The 17,764-nt window shown below is 42.8% G+C and overlaps 1 long non-coding RNA gene across 2 annotated transcripts in view; it reads right to left on the bottom strand.

The window, feature by feature from the left end:
* Window positions 1-17,764, bottom strand: part of LOC120402139 — a 47,096-nt gene that overhangs the window by 11,282 nt on the left and 18,050 nt on the right. For both annotated transcript variants that reach the window (XR_005597010.1, XR_005597011.1), the window contains exons 2-4: window positions 9,044-9,173; window positions 2,097-2,212; window positions 1,822-1,928 (exon numbers count right to left, since the gene is read on the bottom strand). This is a non-coding gene — a long non-coding RNA (uncharacterized LOC120402139). The remainder of the gene's footprint in view (window positions 1-1,821; window positions 1,929-2,096; window positions 2,213-9,043; window positions 9,174-17,764) is intronic.

Raw genomic sequence — 17,764 nt, 5'->3', positions numbered from 1 at the left:
AGGGGAGGGGGCAGAGCAGGGACTGGGCATGCTCAGGGGAGGGGACAAAACTGGTCATACAGAGGTGGGGGAAGAGACATAGTGGGGGTGGAGCGGGGGCTTGGGAGAAGGGGTAGAATGGGGGCAGGGCCTGGAGCTAAGCGGGGGGTTGAGCACCCCCTGGATAAGGAGGACGCCAGCGCCTGTGATTTCAGCTGACCCAAATCTGCATTTTTCAGCAAAAAAAGTTTTATCCAAAAAATTTCACTCAGCTCTATCTATAACAACTGGTCAGACAAGACTCTAGTAATAAATGGGGACTGCACATTCCTTCATCAGAGGTTACATAGGCAAATCCCCAAAACCTTCAATACTTTAGCCTTCTGAGAAGGGATACCATGATAAATGTAGCTATGAAACTGGTACATCTCTATACTACATTTCTAAGAATCCTGCCAATGTGTAAAAACAGCAGCCATTTTGTTCTCAGACTCACTGCAGTCTGTTACAAAAGAAATGCTCACACACACTTCGCTCTTTTGTAGTTACATTTTTGGGTTTTTTTCCTTCTTTTTTTAAATTTAAAACAAACAAATATAAATTTTCGACTGAAAGTAGATGGCTTCTTCCTGTCTATGGAAGCAGAAGAGAGAAGTTATAACCTCAGGTAAAACAGACCAGCAGCAACCCCTTCCCCACCCTTTGTTCTAGGTTTAGAACCACAGAGGAATTCCCAACCTGTCTGTTAAGTTTTGAAATATTCTGATATGGGATTTTTTTTAAACTTCCAATTTCCAGCTGATACTGTTACTGAAAGTGCCAAATACCATGAGAGAGGCTATTTATGCAGCATTTCTGTTAGGACTGCAAATGGAAGTGTCAGAGAAATCTCCTAAGAAAACCTCTTCAGAAAACTTCAAGCCCAATTGTGTAGTCTCAAGAGCTCTGGATGAATTTCAGATCAGAATACAAATTTTTGGATGCCTCCCAAACATGAATCTGAAGTGTGAACCATTTAAGGGTTCCCTATCCCTAGTTCAAGTAAATATGCCACAGGTGAAATCCTGGCTTCACTGAAGTCAATGGCAAAACTCCTATTGACTTCAATGGGGCTAGGTTTTCACCCCAGTTATCCTACAGAATTTGAGCATCTATAGTTGTCAAATTGCTTCAAGACAATTGTCCTTATCCCTGATTTTTTTATTTCTCTGCCTCCTGCTGAGGGAGAAACTGCTGCTTGTTTTCCCTCTTCTATTACAGCTGCACTAAATCAGGCTGACACCAAGTGACTATGTATTCCTCCCCCAGATCCACTCTCACATTATGAGAGTGGGGGTCTGCTGCTATTTGGGTACCGACTCTGCTGAGTAGTGTGCAGTGACAGCCAGTTTCTCTACGCCACCCTCCTCCTTTCCTTGCACGTGCTAAAGTTCTTTCACAGAATTTGGAATGAAAAGGAAACAAAAACGTTAAGCTAAGGACTCTCCAGAGAGAGATAAGAAAAAAGGGAAAACATGAAATTATATGGGAATATTGAACTGGGTGGAGGCACTGAAACTATTTTTTCTTCACTCGTATTGTAAAGCTTTCAGAGGGGGAAAGGATGGGAAAATTCATTTTTATTTCCCGGTTTGGAAATGTGCCTATCATAGTTACATAATTTACTGGGTGTTGGAATGAATTATTACAGGGTATCATCACGACACCAATTTAACCATAAATCCTTTATTAAATCCAAAGGCTAAATGGTCTTTATTCAGCTGCCCCAAATGTGCCTTCAGTGTCTACACAATAATCACACATATAGTCGCATGTAGTCATAAGTAGTGATCAGATACTTACAACAGAACTAGACTCCATTTGCTTAAACCCATGTTGGCTGGCTCCAACTTGGTCAGGCAAGTGCTAGTAACGAACCCTCTTAGACAGTGATACTCAATTAGATCTACCTGTGGACCGATTTGAGAATTTTATGATAAGAGGAAGGCCATTTGCACAGAAGGGTGACAAAATAAAATAAAATAAAAACTTCAGCTGCCAATAAATAAAGATCTTGATTGCAACGTAAGTGTTAGTGTTTCTATCTTTTAACAAAGTTTATAAATCAACATTATTACCTGTGTTTGTGGCAATCTCTAAGGGGAGAGGTGACATTGACGATATCTGGCAAACTTTGTGAAGAGTGGTTTGTAGAAGGTCCGGGCAAGGCACATACATGGTTGAAGATGCTCATCTGTCAGGCAATTGTGGTGTTAGTTTTTTATAATGTCCATAGTAGAAAACCCAGATTTGCAGAGGTACGTTGATCCAAACATCATTAAAAGATAGACTACTAGATTCTAGCTATTCTGAAACTGCTCAGCATATTGAATCCAGAAATCACGAAGTCCTACTTCTCTGAATTTTTACTTCAAAACATCTGAGTTCTGGAGCCTTACAATTTCTAATTGAAAGGCACCTTCATCAATTGAATCAAGAATGTTCTTTTCTTCAGAAGGCTAAGGTCCATTGGCAAAGACAACAAATGATTACAAACAAATAAAAGCAAATCCTTTGGAATTTTAAAATTCTCAAATTTCATTTTAAATTTTTCAATCAGATTGTTTAAGAATTCTTGCATTGTTTTCATCTAACTTTCCCCTGTAGCAACAACACGCAATGTGGGAAAGTGCAACATCTTTCCTGTTACTGCTGTCTGAAAGATTTCAGGATTCCTTTGAAAGGCACACACTTTTTCAAACAGATCCTCAACACTGCTTGCATGGCCTGGGAGCTGCAAGTTGAGGGAATTCAAGTGACTAGTAATATCACACAGAAAAGCTACCTGTGACATAGAGGGGACATCATTCATAAATTCCAGAAACTCACAAGCCTTTTTTGGTCATGTGGTTTGCAAAAAAAATTATTTCTTTTTGAAGCACATAAAACCTCTCTAACACATGCTCCCTACTTAACCAGCAAACGTTGTTGTGCTGCAACAGATTATTGTATTCGGCTGAAATGTCTTGTAAAAGAGCTTTAAAAAGACTATGTTGCAAGATAGAAGTTGACCATATGTAGTTCACTAAGCTCATCACAATACCCACTGTTTTTTTTTCAAGTCCCCAGACAATTTACTGCACAGGACACTGGTGAATGATGCAGTGAAGTGTATTTAATGAAGGGAGTATCACAGCTAAATATGAAGCAAAGTCCTTCTCTTTCCCTGTCATGGAGGGTCTTCTCTATGTAACAAGCAAGTTTACTTTTGCTGATCTAAACCATTTTTTTTCCTAAAAGCTTTTTACCTTTTCAAAAATGATTTCTCTTCTGGTGTAGGTTTCGAATGGTATTAAGCACAAAAAAAATTTCCTTGAAAATGTCACCATCATAAAATGTAACAAAATAGCTGGGCAGTGTTGTAACAAGAGATTTTGCTTTTAACTGTTTTTGAAAAACCTTGCAGCACTTGATAAAAACCGGCAGAGAAAAACTGAAAGGGGGTTTAAATATTGCCAATATTTGATATAATTAAGGTGGTGACAGTATTGGGACACTTTGATTTGCATAAAACAGTAATTAGTTCTAAGATTTAAGCTTTAAATAAGTAGAAATTAATGATAGTTTAAAATTAGAGAATCCAACAAGGGGGAATCAAAATGGCAAGACAGGGATGATGTAGTTTAAATTTAGAGAGTGGAAAATTCCAGAAGGTTCCAGAAACTCATAGGGAGGAGCTTTGCTATCTAAAAATAGGATGGGGAGGAGCTCTGTATCTAAAAATAGGTATGACATAATGGGGAGGAGCTAGAAAAGCTAGAAGCTGATTGGGTGAGACGAGCTGACCTTGAGAGAGCAACCTGTATATAAGGCCAAGAGCTAGCAGACTGAAGGTGTGGGGTATTGGGGGGGGCGAGGGTTGTGAAGATCAGAAGCCTCAAGAAGAAGCAGCAGCAACAGCAGCAGATTTCTAAAAGTCTCCATGGCAATGGCTTTCATAGCAACTCAAACAGCTACCTACAGGAGCAATAGCAGTAGACCCTTCCAGAGGGCAGCTGCTTATAAGGCAGCTATGAAGCAGCTAACCACCTCTACTGCAGTAGCTCTGGCAGATAACTGCCGTGACCTGTCAACAACAACCATCTTCTCTAGGCGCAGACATCTTAATCTTTTATATTGACAGAGCAAAAGGACCTAAGACAAGTCAGAAAGCTTTTAGTGTGAGAGTGTAAGTCTAATTTCATAAATTATTTTCTTTAAGAATGCCTGGGTGTATTGGTTAATAAAGTTGGATACCTGCTTCTGAATGAGATCTCCCCTGCCCATCCTGCAGTCGCTTATCCTGTGAGCACTGACGGTTAAATATTAAATGTTAAATATTAAATGCTAAATATTTAGTGTTAAATGTTAAGGTTAGTGTTAAGTAAATTTTTGTTGTAATCTGTGACATGATAATGGGTTCTCATGTGTGTATACAAAGGCTGCGTATACTACATTGTATTAAGTATGGTGTTAGACTAACACTAAGACTAAAGCCTTTGTGTACGCAGAATCTTTATATGCTTATTAGGTTGGAACTACTGTATTCTCCATATGTGTTAGATATTTTATGCAGCCTGTGTCTTTTATTTTGTTGCATCACTTTATTGCACAATTCTATTGTGTTTTATTAAATACTGTGCATTTTTCCCTCACTTTATTAAACTCACTGTAATTTTTTTATTTCTGTAAAATAAATAGTTCGTTTTCAAAGAATTTCTGCTTGTGTGTGTCAATCCTTGAGCAGAAGACGGTATCTGTATCCTTTCAGGGGTTAGCAAGACTAGCTTGCTCTTGGTAGCCCCCTGCAGGTCGGAGACTAGCCCCCGATAACATCCTGGCAATTCCTTTAGGGCGGGACACAACCTTGTTACTCTCTTGTTAAATTAGAAGTGCTATTGTAGGCTAATTAAATTGGCACCTAAAAATAGGGTAACAGTGTCACTTAAATTGCTTGATTTGTCCACTGCAAGAGACAAGTATTTTGCGTTTTTTAAATCAGAAAGCAGTTCTGACAAAAAATCCTTGTAAATAACCTCCAATCTTCACAGTGCAATGAAATCAGACAGGGGAACTTGCTTCACATGGTTCACAATGTCATCTTTGTTTTTATCTCCAGCAAAAAGCTCCTCCACCTTTTCCAACATGCACTCCTTCACAAGCTCAGCATCCAGGAAAGGCTTTTTCTTTTTAGTGAGTAACCACATTCTCCGAAGAAAAGCAGCTATTGCTTTTTCCTGTACAATCACTGATGTGAGAATGACATTTGAAGTGTGATATGAAGACTTCAGAATTTCAATTTTGACACATCTTGCAACACTGCCAGAAGGATAGGCTGCGTTGAAGTTACTGTGCTTTGATTCAAAGTGGTACCTCATGTTGATGACCTTACAGATGAATACATATTAAACACAAAGGTTTTGCATTTAAATGAGATGGCATAATGAGGTGTCCAGTCTGAGTTAAAAGCTCAGTTTTTGCTGTCGACTCTGCGACATTGACTCCCACTTGCATTCATTTTTTGCTCCATTTCCATCACTAAGGAAAAAATAGGTTCTCGCCCCTTGAACACCCTGCACAAGGCCGCTTACAATTGTAGTTTCTGCTCTTGGGCAAGCACAAAAATTGCTCAAGCCATGCACCCCAGAGGTGCACGTTGTCTCAGTGGGGGCAGGAAGGAACAGACTTGTCTCACTAAAAAGAGCAGGCTTGCAAATCCCCCTGTGGTCTCAGCTATTCAGGGAGGTATTCTGCCTCTTTGACATACAATCCTTTGGTAAACTCTCCTGGGGCAATGCAGTTTCACACAGGCTTACACAGTGGGCCACTGGCTTTATAAACTCATTCAGTTGAAACACTTTAAAGAGAAAACCTAGTATCTACTTCCATGACCTCCTTTAGAAATAGGGCATGAAAAGGCTCACAGTATGAATGCATCCTCTGCTCTAGGGTGTTTTAGAGGTAGCCACAGCCATTTCCCATATACATAGTAAAGTTCCCACCTTTCTACTATGACAAAAACATGGTGTCCAGCATCTCTGCCAGTGCTGCACTGAAAGTAAATAATTATAAATATAATATCCATCTAAACAGCTTACTGATCAGCACAGAACCTAACATCAAGTCCCACAATATTTGACTGAATGAATTGCAGCATAAAAAGTTGTAGCACTACCCTTGGTAGACACAGCAAAAATAATTGGTTATGAGAACATTGCAAAACGCTCCTTGTTCTCTTATCATCTCCTTAACTGGTTCCACTTATTAGTTAAATGAAGATTAATTAACTTTCTCTGGAGGTTTCCCCTGGCACCTTTTAAAATCCTAATCTACACAAAGGAAGATTTGACCAGTGTTTGCAGGCATATAAGGCTGCAAACAACAGTAGTAAGAATTGAAGAGAGACTTACAGTTCATTTGATTCAAGTATGAGCACTCACAAATCAGCCTGTAAGAGGAGCTATTGCCCCATCTTATGGAGATCAAGAAGAAAACACTTCAGATTTCAGAATCTCCTGCCACCTAAATGACTGCCAGGTGTTATCTATTTCAGGTATTTCTAGGTGTCTCATTGCCAGATGATAGTATCCAGGCATCACCTTGGAATAAAAGACTTCACTTCCAGCCAAAGCAATATAGTAATTGCATGGCAGGTCATGGTCAACAGCTTATTATTTATTATTTGATAGCACACAAAGGTTTTGCTTCACAGCAGATAAAGAAAGAGGTGGTTCCTGCCCATTGTAATAACTTACAGTATAAACTCCTACAGCTAATATTTATTTTTAGGATACAAAACTGAGAAGATTGTATGTTTACTGATGGGAGCGGGGAGAGAATGGACTGAGGATTTCAGTTTGCACTAGGCAGTTTCTCAATAACTAACAAGTTACATAGGTAAAGATAGGATATCTTAATAAAATAATAAATTGTCATTTATATAGGGCCCAATCTACCAGCCTTACTCACAGTGAGTAATATCTTTGGTACTTGTTCTGTAAGTATCAACTGATACGCATTGTGAGAAGGTACTACTCATTATGAGTAAGGCTGGTAGAACTGGGCTATATGTCTTCTTAAAGTATTCTAGCTGTTTTCTAGTATGTACAAATTAAGACCTAATTTTTCACAAGGGCAAAGCTGCATCCACTGTCAGATAGTCAGTGGACAGAATATGAGAGTGTGGTGTTTGCTCCTGAATTCTCAAAAGGAAACAAGAGAAACCAGAACCTTTGAAGAAGTGGAATTGTTCCCCTGGAGAAAATGGCCATATGCCATATTTACTCCTCATCCATAGAGATGGGAGCAAAATAAATCCACAAATCCAATCAGTCCCACCTTTTAGAGAAGTTCAGATGCAGAGCCAAATGTAATGGCTGACCCTTATCACCACAACATAATAAACTGTGGAAGAAATGAACTCCACTCTCAGGTTGAAAGCAACAAAATCAGAGACAGCGTTATACAGGACATGCAATTGCAAGGGAAGAATACAGCTGACACAGAGCATCTCTGCCTCAGTTTCTCCAAAGTACAAGCAAAATCTCACAAGCTTTTATGCCTCTTTGTGACGTGCATTAATTAAAAACATCTGCATTTTATTTAGGCGATTTGCTATCTATTCTAGTATTTTTTAACTTTCTCTTCTCAAACATCGTTATCTCAAGGCTAGGTCACACTGACTATTCTGCTGTTTTCCACTCACTTCTGATGTGAGCCCTGCTTCTACAGGTCTCACGATATTAGTCTAAGACTTGACAAAACAGTTGATCTGTCTCTGACACTTAAGTGGATGCACTTAAACCCTCTCTTTCTTTCCCTGCTTCCACAAAACCAATGCCTTGTAACTGAATACCCCAAAACTTTGGGTCTGTTCAAGTTTTATCTGAATCCAAACCTGAACTTTAATCTCACATTTTTTCACTCACTGATAATCTGCATTTTTGTACTGAGTCAGTTGAAATGTTTCATTGTGATAATTTCAAATCATTGTGTTTCCATTTCAACCCTTAAATGTATTTTACTTTTTTAGTATGAATTAACTAAAATTTCTAAAGAAAAAGTAATTTCAAGCCAAAAATGATTTTTTCCATTTCAAAACAGGATGTTTTGAAAATTTCAAAACTTTTTACTCACCCCTTCCCTGGAAATCTGGACATTTGTTGAAACTGACCCTTTCCTGCAAATAGTTTTGGTTTTGATGAGTCAGCATTTTCCTACAAAAAAAACATGTAATCGGAAAATTCCCAACCAGCTTTAATTGGCACCATGGACACCAATGATCTCTTCTGAGGTCAACATAACCTTGGGATAATTGAATGTACCAACTGGCAACACCTGCCGTATTGTCTCAGTGTGTTGTGTTTCAGTGTAGCAGCCGTGTTAGTCTGTATCTGCAAAAAGAACAGGAGTACTTGTGGCACCTTAAAGACTAACAAAATTATTTTAGCATGAGCTTTCGTGAGCTGCAGCTCACTTCTTCGGATGCATAGAATGGAACACACAGACAGGAGATATTTATACATACAGAGAACATGAAAAGGTGGAAGTGTGTTGTGTAATACCCCAGCAATCAGAAAAGAAGCTTATCATCTGCTTCACAAATGGCCCCCTTAAAATATGCTGCTGAGCTGAGGGGAGTTCTTCCTGATGTTCTAAGAGGGGACATTAGGTCATGCAGATTAGGCATTATACTAACAACTGGGAAACAGCAGTTGGTTTTACATGAGGAGGAGGAGGATGTAAAGGAATAGGGTCAGTAGTGTATGGCCTGTTTAGGATCAGGATATATTCTGTGGAAAACAAAGGAAACAAAGCAAACTGAAGATTTTTTTATTTGGCCCACCATGAACTCTATAGATTTCCAAAATGGCCAGGACATATGTAGAATTAAATATTGCCTTTTATTACTAGCTGTCAGCAGAATAGTGAAATGTGTCATGCACACTTTTAGTGAACTCTGGGAATTACCACTCAATCCACAAATAAAGTTCCTCTGTGGGTGTTTGGTTTAATTTATGTTTCCAAACCTGACTGGGCTTGCTACCTGTAGGAAGGGCTTGGTGATTTTCTCATCTTGGCCCCTTTTCTCTTGGTTCTTTGTTAGGATCTTCTGTCACTTTCTTGCCAGTGAGCTGGAGTACAATAGGCAGAATCAGGAAGCCAGTGGGTCATGTCTGGAAAATACACAATCACCAAAGAAACATGGATGAAACTAGGATGGAGCAGAGTAAATCAAGGTCAATCCTTACTCTCTGTGATAGATTAACTTTAGCCTGTCAATAATTAGGTAATAATTGGAGATATACCAATCTCCTAGAACTGGAAGGGACCTTGAAAGGTCATTGAGTCCAGCCCCCTGCCTTCACTAGCAGGACCAATTTTTGCCCCAGATCCCTAAGTGGCCTCCTCAAGGATTGAACTCACAACTCTGGGTTTAGCAGGCCAATGCTCAAACCACTGAGCTATCCCTCCCCCCTTTAATTAATTAATTAATTAATTAATTAGTTCTTGATATAGTATAGAAATACTGATAGTAGGAAACCATACAAAAATATAGATCCTGTTGCTTTATGGACAAACAGAGCTTGTCTCAGCCTAATCCAAGGCAGGTGAGATTGACAATCAAACTAGGATCACTAGATCATCTTGACCCATTAGGCTGACTACAGTGCATACAATATTAAAAGGGCTTTTGAAATGCTAGTTTCTGACAAAGGAAATTGAGAAATAATTCCAGTTAGTTGGAAGGCGCAGGGTAGAGGGGTTGTGCTACAGGGGTCGGCAACTCTTGAGAAGTGGAATGCCAAGTCTTCATTAATTTAAGGTTTCACGTGCCAGTAAAAGGTTTCACATGCCAGACCAGCAGCGCGGGCAGCAGACGGAACCCCAGACTGGCAGCAGGCTGAGCCGCTCAGCCCGCTGCCGGTCTGGGGTTCTGTCTACTGGCCCCTGCCACCCAGGGTCCTGGCTGCTGGCCCCACTCAGCCTGCTGGCGGCCCGGGTTCCATCCATCCAGGCCGGCAGTGGGCTGAGCAGAGCTGGAGGTTGGGACCCCGGCTGGCAAAGGGCCAGTGGCCGGAACCCCAGACCAGCAGTGGACTGAGCGGCTCATCTCGCTACTGGTCTGGGGTTCCATAATCCAGGCCGGCAGCGGGCTGAGTGGGGCCAGCGTCCAGGACCCCAGCTGGCAGCAGTGTGTCACTAAAAATCAGCCCACGTGCCGCCTTTGGCACGCGTGCCGCAAGTTGCTGACCCCTAGTATATATGAATCCTAAATTAGACCTGAACTTCAGAAAGCTTTAATATGTCCTAAAATGTTATTTATATTGAAAATTATTTAAGACAAATGAGTTACAGAAAAATAATACATCAGAGGGTAGATTTTCATAATTAAACTAAAAATTGAAAATGAAGTTAAAAGTTCCATTCACATCCAGCAGAGTGAAGCATTACACTATAAAAATAGCAAGTAGTTCTGCACAGTTATCATTATACAGTAGATGTTATTTCTGAATGAAACTTGCAAAATATCCCATTACATCAAATACAAGATATTTTACTCCCTGGGGTTTCTTTGGGGTTTCTTTCTTTCTTTATATGTAGATACTATTTTGCATTCAAATATATATCTCACTGGAAATGTTTTTGGGAGTATTTTTTCCTCAAAACTGCTTTAATTAAAAAAATTGTTATAGCTAATTCATAAATATTAAACTACAAATATGTGACTATTTATAAGATATTGCAGGCAATTGAGGACACAAGGTGAAGGTTTGTGGCTAAGGCCCTAATTCCAAAAACACGTATGCACATAAAAATTTTATACACATGAGCTGTACCAATGTGTGCATAAATGTTTATAGAATTGGAGATCCACAGCTGTATGTTTGTCACAACCACCATTTCATAGATAGATAGATAGATAGATAGATGTAAGCAGAGTGAGGATGAGCTCAACCCTGACATCTGGTGGTGAATTGTACCCAGTTGTGGAAAAGAACTTCAGGGGATGATCTTGTTTGCATAGGCACACCCACCCGCCTAGCATGAGACCACAGCTGCCTAAATGGTCACTTTGGCTGCTGTGCAATCCTCAGTTTCTCTGTTATTGGGGCAGGAAGAATAAAGTGCTGTTACCCTGATTATATGACTCAAGTACAGTGGAAATGTTTTATGACAGAGGGACTCACCATCAACTAAGTTGCACTTGCTAGACAAGGGACATGGGAGAGTATTACCCAGTAACAGGCAGCTTGGAGGACCAGGCAGCCTAGTGGTTATAGCACATGGCTCTCAGCCCCTTTTGATTGAGGAGCCTCACAGTCTTTAAGGCCGGGGGAGGGGGGTTAGGGGGACTTGGATCCTCCCTCTCCACCAGGTCCCAGCCCAGGGCCCTGTTTATGTCAACCCCTGAACAGGGGGGCCTCCCAGCAGGGAGTCAAAATCCACTGCCCCGGGCTATTTCTACCTGCCTTGTTCAGTTTGGGGCATGGCCCCTCTAGTCCAATTTGCTAGGCGGCTTGCTTCCCATTGCTTCTCTTGTGTCATGGGAGGTGCATTGCCACAGTCTCAGGCTCCTTTGGGCAGGGCAGCTGCAAGCTGGGTGAAGGCAAGCCCCACAATGTCTATGGGGTTCGCTCACTCAGTTACCCCAAGTGCTGGAGACTCCTAGGTCTCCTTCACAGTCTCCCTTGGCTGGGGAGACAGTTCTTACTCCCAGGTGGCTGCCTTGGCTGGCAGGCTAGTGCTCTTTCCCCTGAGGCAGGAGGCAGCTAGCTCCTGGCTCTTTGCCAGTCAGCCCTGAACTGGGCCAGGATCCCTCCTTTTCTCCCCACTCCAGGCCTGGCATTGGCTGCAGATATAACGGGGTGGAGTTAGCTGGGCCCAAAGGCTCTCTAACTCCTGCTGTGCTGGCTGGCAGTTTCTCTTCGTCATCACATATCCCCCCATCATGACCCCATTTGGGGGTCTGACCCCCACCCCCATCTACTGTCCTCCATCCTGCGAAAAGAAGTTGGAATTCAGGTTGGCTCTTCAAGCCCAGTGTTGAAGGCGGAAGGAAAAGGGCTGGAGGGAGTGGTACTCTCTCAGAATTTGGGGGTTAGTATCCTTCATGGCAGGTAGCCATCATAGGGGGGCATGGTCAGTGACTAATGTGAAGTGAGTGCCCAGAAGGTAGTAGCAGGGCAAGCCCATAGCCCACTTTACTGCCAGCGCCTCCTTTTCAATCACAAATTAGGTCTTCTTCCTTGGGAACAGCTTTCAACTAATGTACAAGATGGGGTGCTAGTCACCTCACACTACCTGGGACAAAATGCCTCTTAGCCCCATGTCCAATGCATCAGTCAGTAGCAGGAACTCCTTGGTGAAGTCAGGACTGTACAATGGATTCTCTGCAGAGTTGGGCCTTCAGGACTCTAAAAGCCTCCTCACGAGCTTTGGTCCACCGGATTTTCTTTGAGCTACCATTCTTGAGAAGATCAGTAAAAGGTGTTGTGATGGTTAAGAAACCCAGAATAAATTGGTGGTAGTATCCAGCCAGTCCTAAAAACCAGCATACCTTTTTCCTTGAGGAAGGTGTGAGGCATATGTGGAGGGCCTGGACCTTATTGACCCAGGGTCACACTGTGCCTTTTCTTAAAGTGTACCCAAGTTAAGGTCAGAGGTGCCCCCTTTGGCAGCAGCAGGGAATTGGTGCTCACATGGCTTGATCAATCAGGCATCCTGGCTTTCAGCCAAGCCCCTGATAGCTCAGGCCTTCTGGATGGGAGCCAAGTAGACAGTTAGTGGCTCAGGGCTCCTGCCTGAGATCTAAGCAAGTAGACAGTCAATAGCTCAGGCCTTCTGGCCTAAGGGTTAGTGCTCATAAAGCACTAACATGCAGGGCCAGGGATAAGGTGGACCACCCTGCTCCACTTCCGCCCTGGGTCTCTCCGGCTTATGGAGCAGCAGGTGGCCTTCTCACCAGGCGGCTCAGGGAGCTGTCGTCCACCCCAGCTGGTTGAGGGCTCTGCTGGCAGTTCAGCTCCTGGGAAGGATGCCTGGCTCCTTCCCTGACTTGCCTCCAACTGAGCTGCAGGGCCTCGCTCATATACTTGATGCCCTGCCTCTCCCCTTCCTGTGAGGGAGTAGGAGTGGGGTGGGGTTAGCTGAGCCCAACGAGCTGAGTTAACCCCTCTGTTCCGGAATGAGGCCACTCTGCCTCATCACATGGAGATTGGTTGTTTCATCCTTGCCCAGGTGACATTTAGTGGGATTTGCTAGATCGGCTGGTAAGGAGGCAGGAACGAAGTCCCAAGTGGGAGAGAGAGGACTAGGGCTGGGTGAGCCCAGTTACAGGGAGGCATCAAGGGACGGGGACCTCTGTTCCCCTCAGGTCCTGGGGAGAGGGCCAAAAAGTGCTATTGGTGCTGTAAATAGATTGCTGGATGGGGGGTTGTTGTGGAAATGGGAGGGGGAATTTAAAATAAAAAGGTACAGTGAAGGAACAATCATTGGAATTGTGAAAGTAGAATGAATTATATTGTAAAAATAAGAATGGATTAAAGAAATGTTGTATGTACCTTTAAGCAGAAATAAGAAATGTTGAAATACAGGTGTCAGGAAAAGAAACATTAGGCATGATAGGGAATTTTAGGGGTCGTACAAGGCCCAAAGCTAAGCGCTTTGCGAATCATTACCCAGGGTCAAGCTTGCGAACCTGAAAGCAAGAATAAGGCCCAAGAGCCAAACTCAGGATTGTGCAAAAGAAAAATTTGCAATAGCTTGTGTGACACAACTGAGGGGCGGGAGGAGAAAGAGAGAGACCAAAAGGGCAAGTTTGCATCAAGGCCTCAGTGTACCAGCTCAGCAGTGGCAATGACAATTGAGCAAAAACTATATTGTATAATGTAACCGCACGTAGGTGGGCAAACGTACAGTTAGGCACTCTGCAGCACGGTATGGGGAGGAGGTGACCAGCTCTCTGTGGAGAAAGAAGTAGTTCGGGACTATTTAGAAAAGCTGGACGAGCACAAGTCCATGGGGACAGATGCGCTACATCCGAGGGTGCTAAAGGAGTTGGCCGATGAGATTGCAGAGCCATTGGCCATTATCTTTGAAAAATCATGGCGATCGGGGGAGGTCCCGGATGACTGGAAAAAAGCTAATGTAGTGCCCATCTTTAAAAAAGGGAAGAAGGAAGATCCAGGGAACTACAGGCCAGTCAGTCTCACCTCAGTCCCTGGAAAAATCATGGAACAGGTCCTCAAGGAATCAATTCTGAACCACTTAAAGGAGGGGAAAGTGATCAGGAACAGTCAGCATGGATTCACCAAGGGCAAGTCATGCCTGACTAACCTAATTGCCTTCTATGATGAGATAACCGGCTCTGTGGATGAGGGGAAAGCAGTGGATGTGCTATTTCTGGACTTTAGCAAAGCTTTTGATACAGTCTCCCACAGTATTCTTGCCAGCAAGTTAAAGAAGTCTGGGCTGGATGAATGGACGGTAAGGTGAATAGAAAACTGGCTAGATGGTCGGGCTCCACGGGTAGTGATCAATGGTTCCATGTCTAGTTGGCAGCCGGTATCAAGTGGAATGCCCCAAGGGTCGGTGCTGGGGCCGGTTTTGTTCAATATCTTCATTAACGATCTGGAGGATGGTGTGGACTGCAACCTTAGCAAGTTTGCAGATGACACTAAACTGGGAGGAGTGGTTGATACGCTGGAGGGTAGGGATAGGATACAGAGGGACCTTGACAAATTAGAGGATTGGGCCAAAAGAAATATGATGAGGTTCAACAAGGACAAGTGCAGAGTCCTGCATTTAGGACGGAAGAATCCCATGCACTGCTATAGACTAGGGACCGAATGGCTGGGCAGCAGTTCTGCAGAAAGGGACCTAGGGGTTACAGTGGATGAAAAGCTGAACATGAGTCAACAGTGTGCCCTTGTTGCCAAGAAGGCTAATGGCATTTTGGGTTGTATAAGTAGGGGCATTTCCAGCAGATCGAGGGAAGTGATCATTCCCCTCTATTCAGCACTGGTGAGGCCTCATTTGGAGTACTGTGTCCAGTTTTGGGCCCCACACTACAAGAAGGATGTGGATAAATTGGAGAGAGTCCAGCGGAGGGCAACAAAAATGATTAGGGGGCTGGAGCACATGACTTATGAGGAGAGGCTGAGGGAACTGGGATTGTTTAGCCTGCAGAAGAGAAGAATGAGGGGGGATTTGATAGCTGCTTTCAACTACCTGAAAGGGGGTTCCAAAGAGGATGGATCTAGACTGTTCTCAGTGGTAGAAGATGACAGAACAAGGAGTAATGGTCTCAAGTTGCAGAGGGGGAGGTTTAGGTTGGACATTAGGAAAAACTTTTTCACTAGTAGGGTGGTGAAGCACTTGAATGGGTTACCTAGGGAGGTGGTGGAATCTCCTTCCTTAGAGGTTTTTAAGGTCAGGCTTGACAAAGCCCTGGCTGGGATGATTTAGTTGGGTTTGGTCCTGCTTTGAGCAGGGGGTTGGACTAGATGACCTCCTGAGGTCCCTTCCAACCCTGAGATTCTATGATTCTATGAAAGAGCTTATTGTACAATATTACCATAAGTAAGGGGTGCATGGAACAGTCAAACCACCAGCCAGAACAATAACAGGAAAAACCCTAGATGGAAATGGGCAGTGATCAGCTTGCTTAAAGTTAAAAATATATGCCAAATAAGGCAATAATAAAGTGTGATATGTGTAATGTGTAAATTATGCCTTGCGGTTTTAACCTTTATAAGCTTGGTAAAATTGATTAGTAGAAGGACGGTTCCCCCCATTCCATGGGGACATGCCGGCCCTCCCTGTATGCATACTTGTATTCCAATAAAGGAGCCTCAAGGCTGTCTGACCCAAAATCAATAGTGTGGTCAATTTTTCCATAACAGGCATAAACATTGGTGCTAATGGCAAAACATTAACAGAAGATCGGTAATAGTAAAGAAAAAAGATATGCATGTCTAGCCCAGGCAAACTTATCAGATTCTGCTTCCTTTGTTATCTTGTTAAGTTCTTGCCCTTTTATCTGAATAAATAAGATAGTTTATGTCTTGCATGGTGCTCACATTATCTGGGTGTTATTAGCAGAGCGCTGTGCTAATAAAACAGAGTGGTCTGACAAACGGTGAGTCCTGAGTTTAACTTTGACAGTTTTGGAGGTTCCACCGAGATTGCAACCATCTTCACTGGGGCCGTGTGATTCCTGACCGTTTTTTGTAGGACGACCATGGCAGCCAGCACCTGGGCATTTGGCCCAAGCGGTCCTCCACCTGAACGGAAGGGCGCATGACCACAGTGAAGTCTACGCCATCGAACCTGTCGAACTCTGTTCTGGTAGGGATCCCAGGATCTGACATCAGGAATCTGGTCAGGTAATTATTTCTGTGTTTTGTCCGGGCTGAGGACTGTCCTGTCTATCTGTCCTCCCTGTGGAGTGTTTGAGTCTGGGTGCCGTCTCCGTCCAGGGATCAGCCTACCAGGGGGTTCCTGTCCCCGCGGTCTGAGTGAGTGGAATCTGCACAATCGCAGCCGCACCGCACCTTGGGTAAAACCCTTGGTGTGAAAGCAAGGGTGATTGAGGCAGTAGCCTGTGGGCTCCTTTTGTGTGTTGCACCGGGCATCGCTCTGACGAACCAGAATTTCCTTCTTGTGCAATTGGTGTGTGAAGTCCTCCTGTATGGGTAACCAGACGTCTAAGTAGGGACAGTTCCCTAAAGGAACGCCGGCTCATTTTATGCATTTTAGGAAGGGTCCCGGACTCCTGTAAATTTCTGAAAAAATGGTCTAGGTTAACTCAGGAGAATCCCAAAACTCTGTGGCCACTGTTAAAATCTTGGAACAAAGACCGAGTGGATGTCTTAAAAGACAAACTCGGCCAACCTAAAACTAAATTGGCTAAAGGAGAGTTTAATTGTTTCATGCAGTGGTGGGAAGAGGTAAATCGTAGGTGGACAAAATCAAAACTCGCCTCTCTCAAATATTCAAATAATAGGTTAAAAGCTTTATTAAAAGCCTCCTCTCCCACCACCAGACCGAGCGCTCCCCTTTACCCCATTCTAAAAAAAAAAAAAAAAGTATCGATCCCAACCCCCTTCATACTCCCATCTCATTACCAAAAAAAAAAGCCCCTTGTTCTGTTCCCCTTCATTGTCTGCCTCAGAAACTGATTCTTTAGTGTTACACTACCAATTCAGCAAGAAGGGTGGGCTCCTCAACTAGCCCCCACCCTTCCTGGTCCCTTTCCTTAAACATCTCTCTCAAAATTGTAAAATAACCACAATATCTCTCACAAACAGTTCATTGAAAAAAGCAGGATTGGGCCCAGACAAGCAGGCAAGCAACAGATAAAAAAACTGAAAAACAGGTTGGAAGCCCTAAGGGCATAGTGTCAGGAGTAAGAAAAGCAGTAAGTGCAGGCATGAACCCCTGGAACAATACTTAAAGTGGTAAAATCTGAGTTGATAAAGGTATCATTTTGGAAAATAAACAAGTAATTTAAGAAAAGAGAGTAAAAAGTTAACTCTACAGAGGCTGGAGAGAATTAAGCAGTTATACTTTGTAAGAATGTTAAAAAGAACCATGTTAAAGAGAGAGAATTCTTGGTTTCTTTGCAGCCATTCTGAAGGAAAAATGGGCCCTTTTCCAAAAAAATGCCTATAAATAATCCAAATAAAGAAATTATCTGATTGAAATAATTTAACTATGGACAATTTAGTCAAATTCACTAAAAAACATGAGGGGGTTCTAT

Source organism: Mauremys reevesii, linkage group 3, assembly GCF_016161935.1.
Source record: "Mauremys reevesii isolate NIE-2019 linkage group 3, ASM1616193v1, whole genome shotgun sequence".
In the NCBI taxonomy this organism is placed as follows: domain Eukaryota; kingdom Metazoa; phylum Chordata; order Testudines; family Geoemydidae; genus Mauremys; species Mauremys reevesii.
Note: the sequence above shows the minus strand (reverse complement) of the source record. Positions and strands in the feature narration are given on the sequence as shown.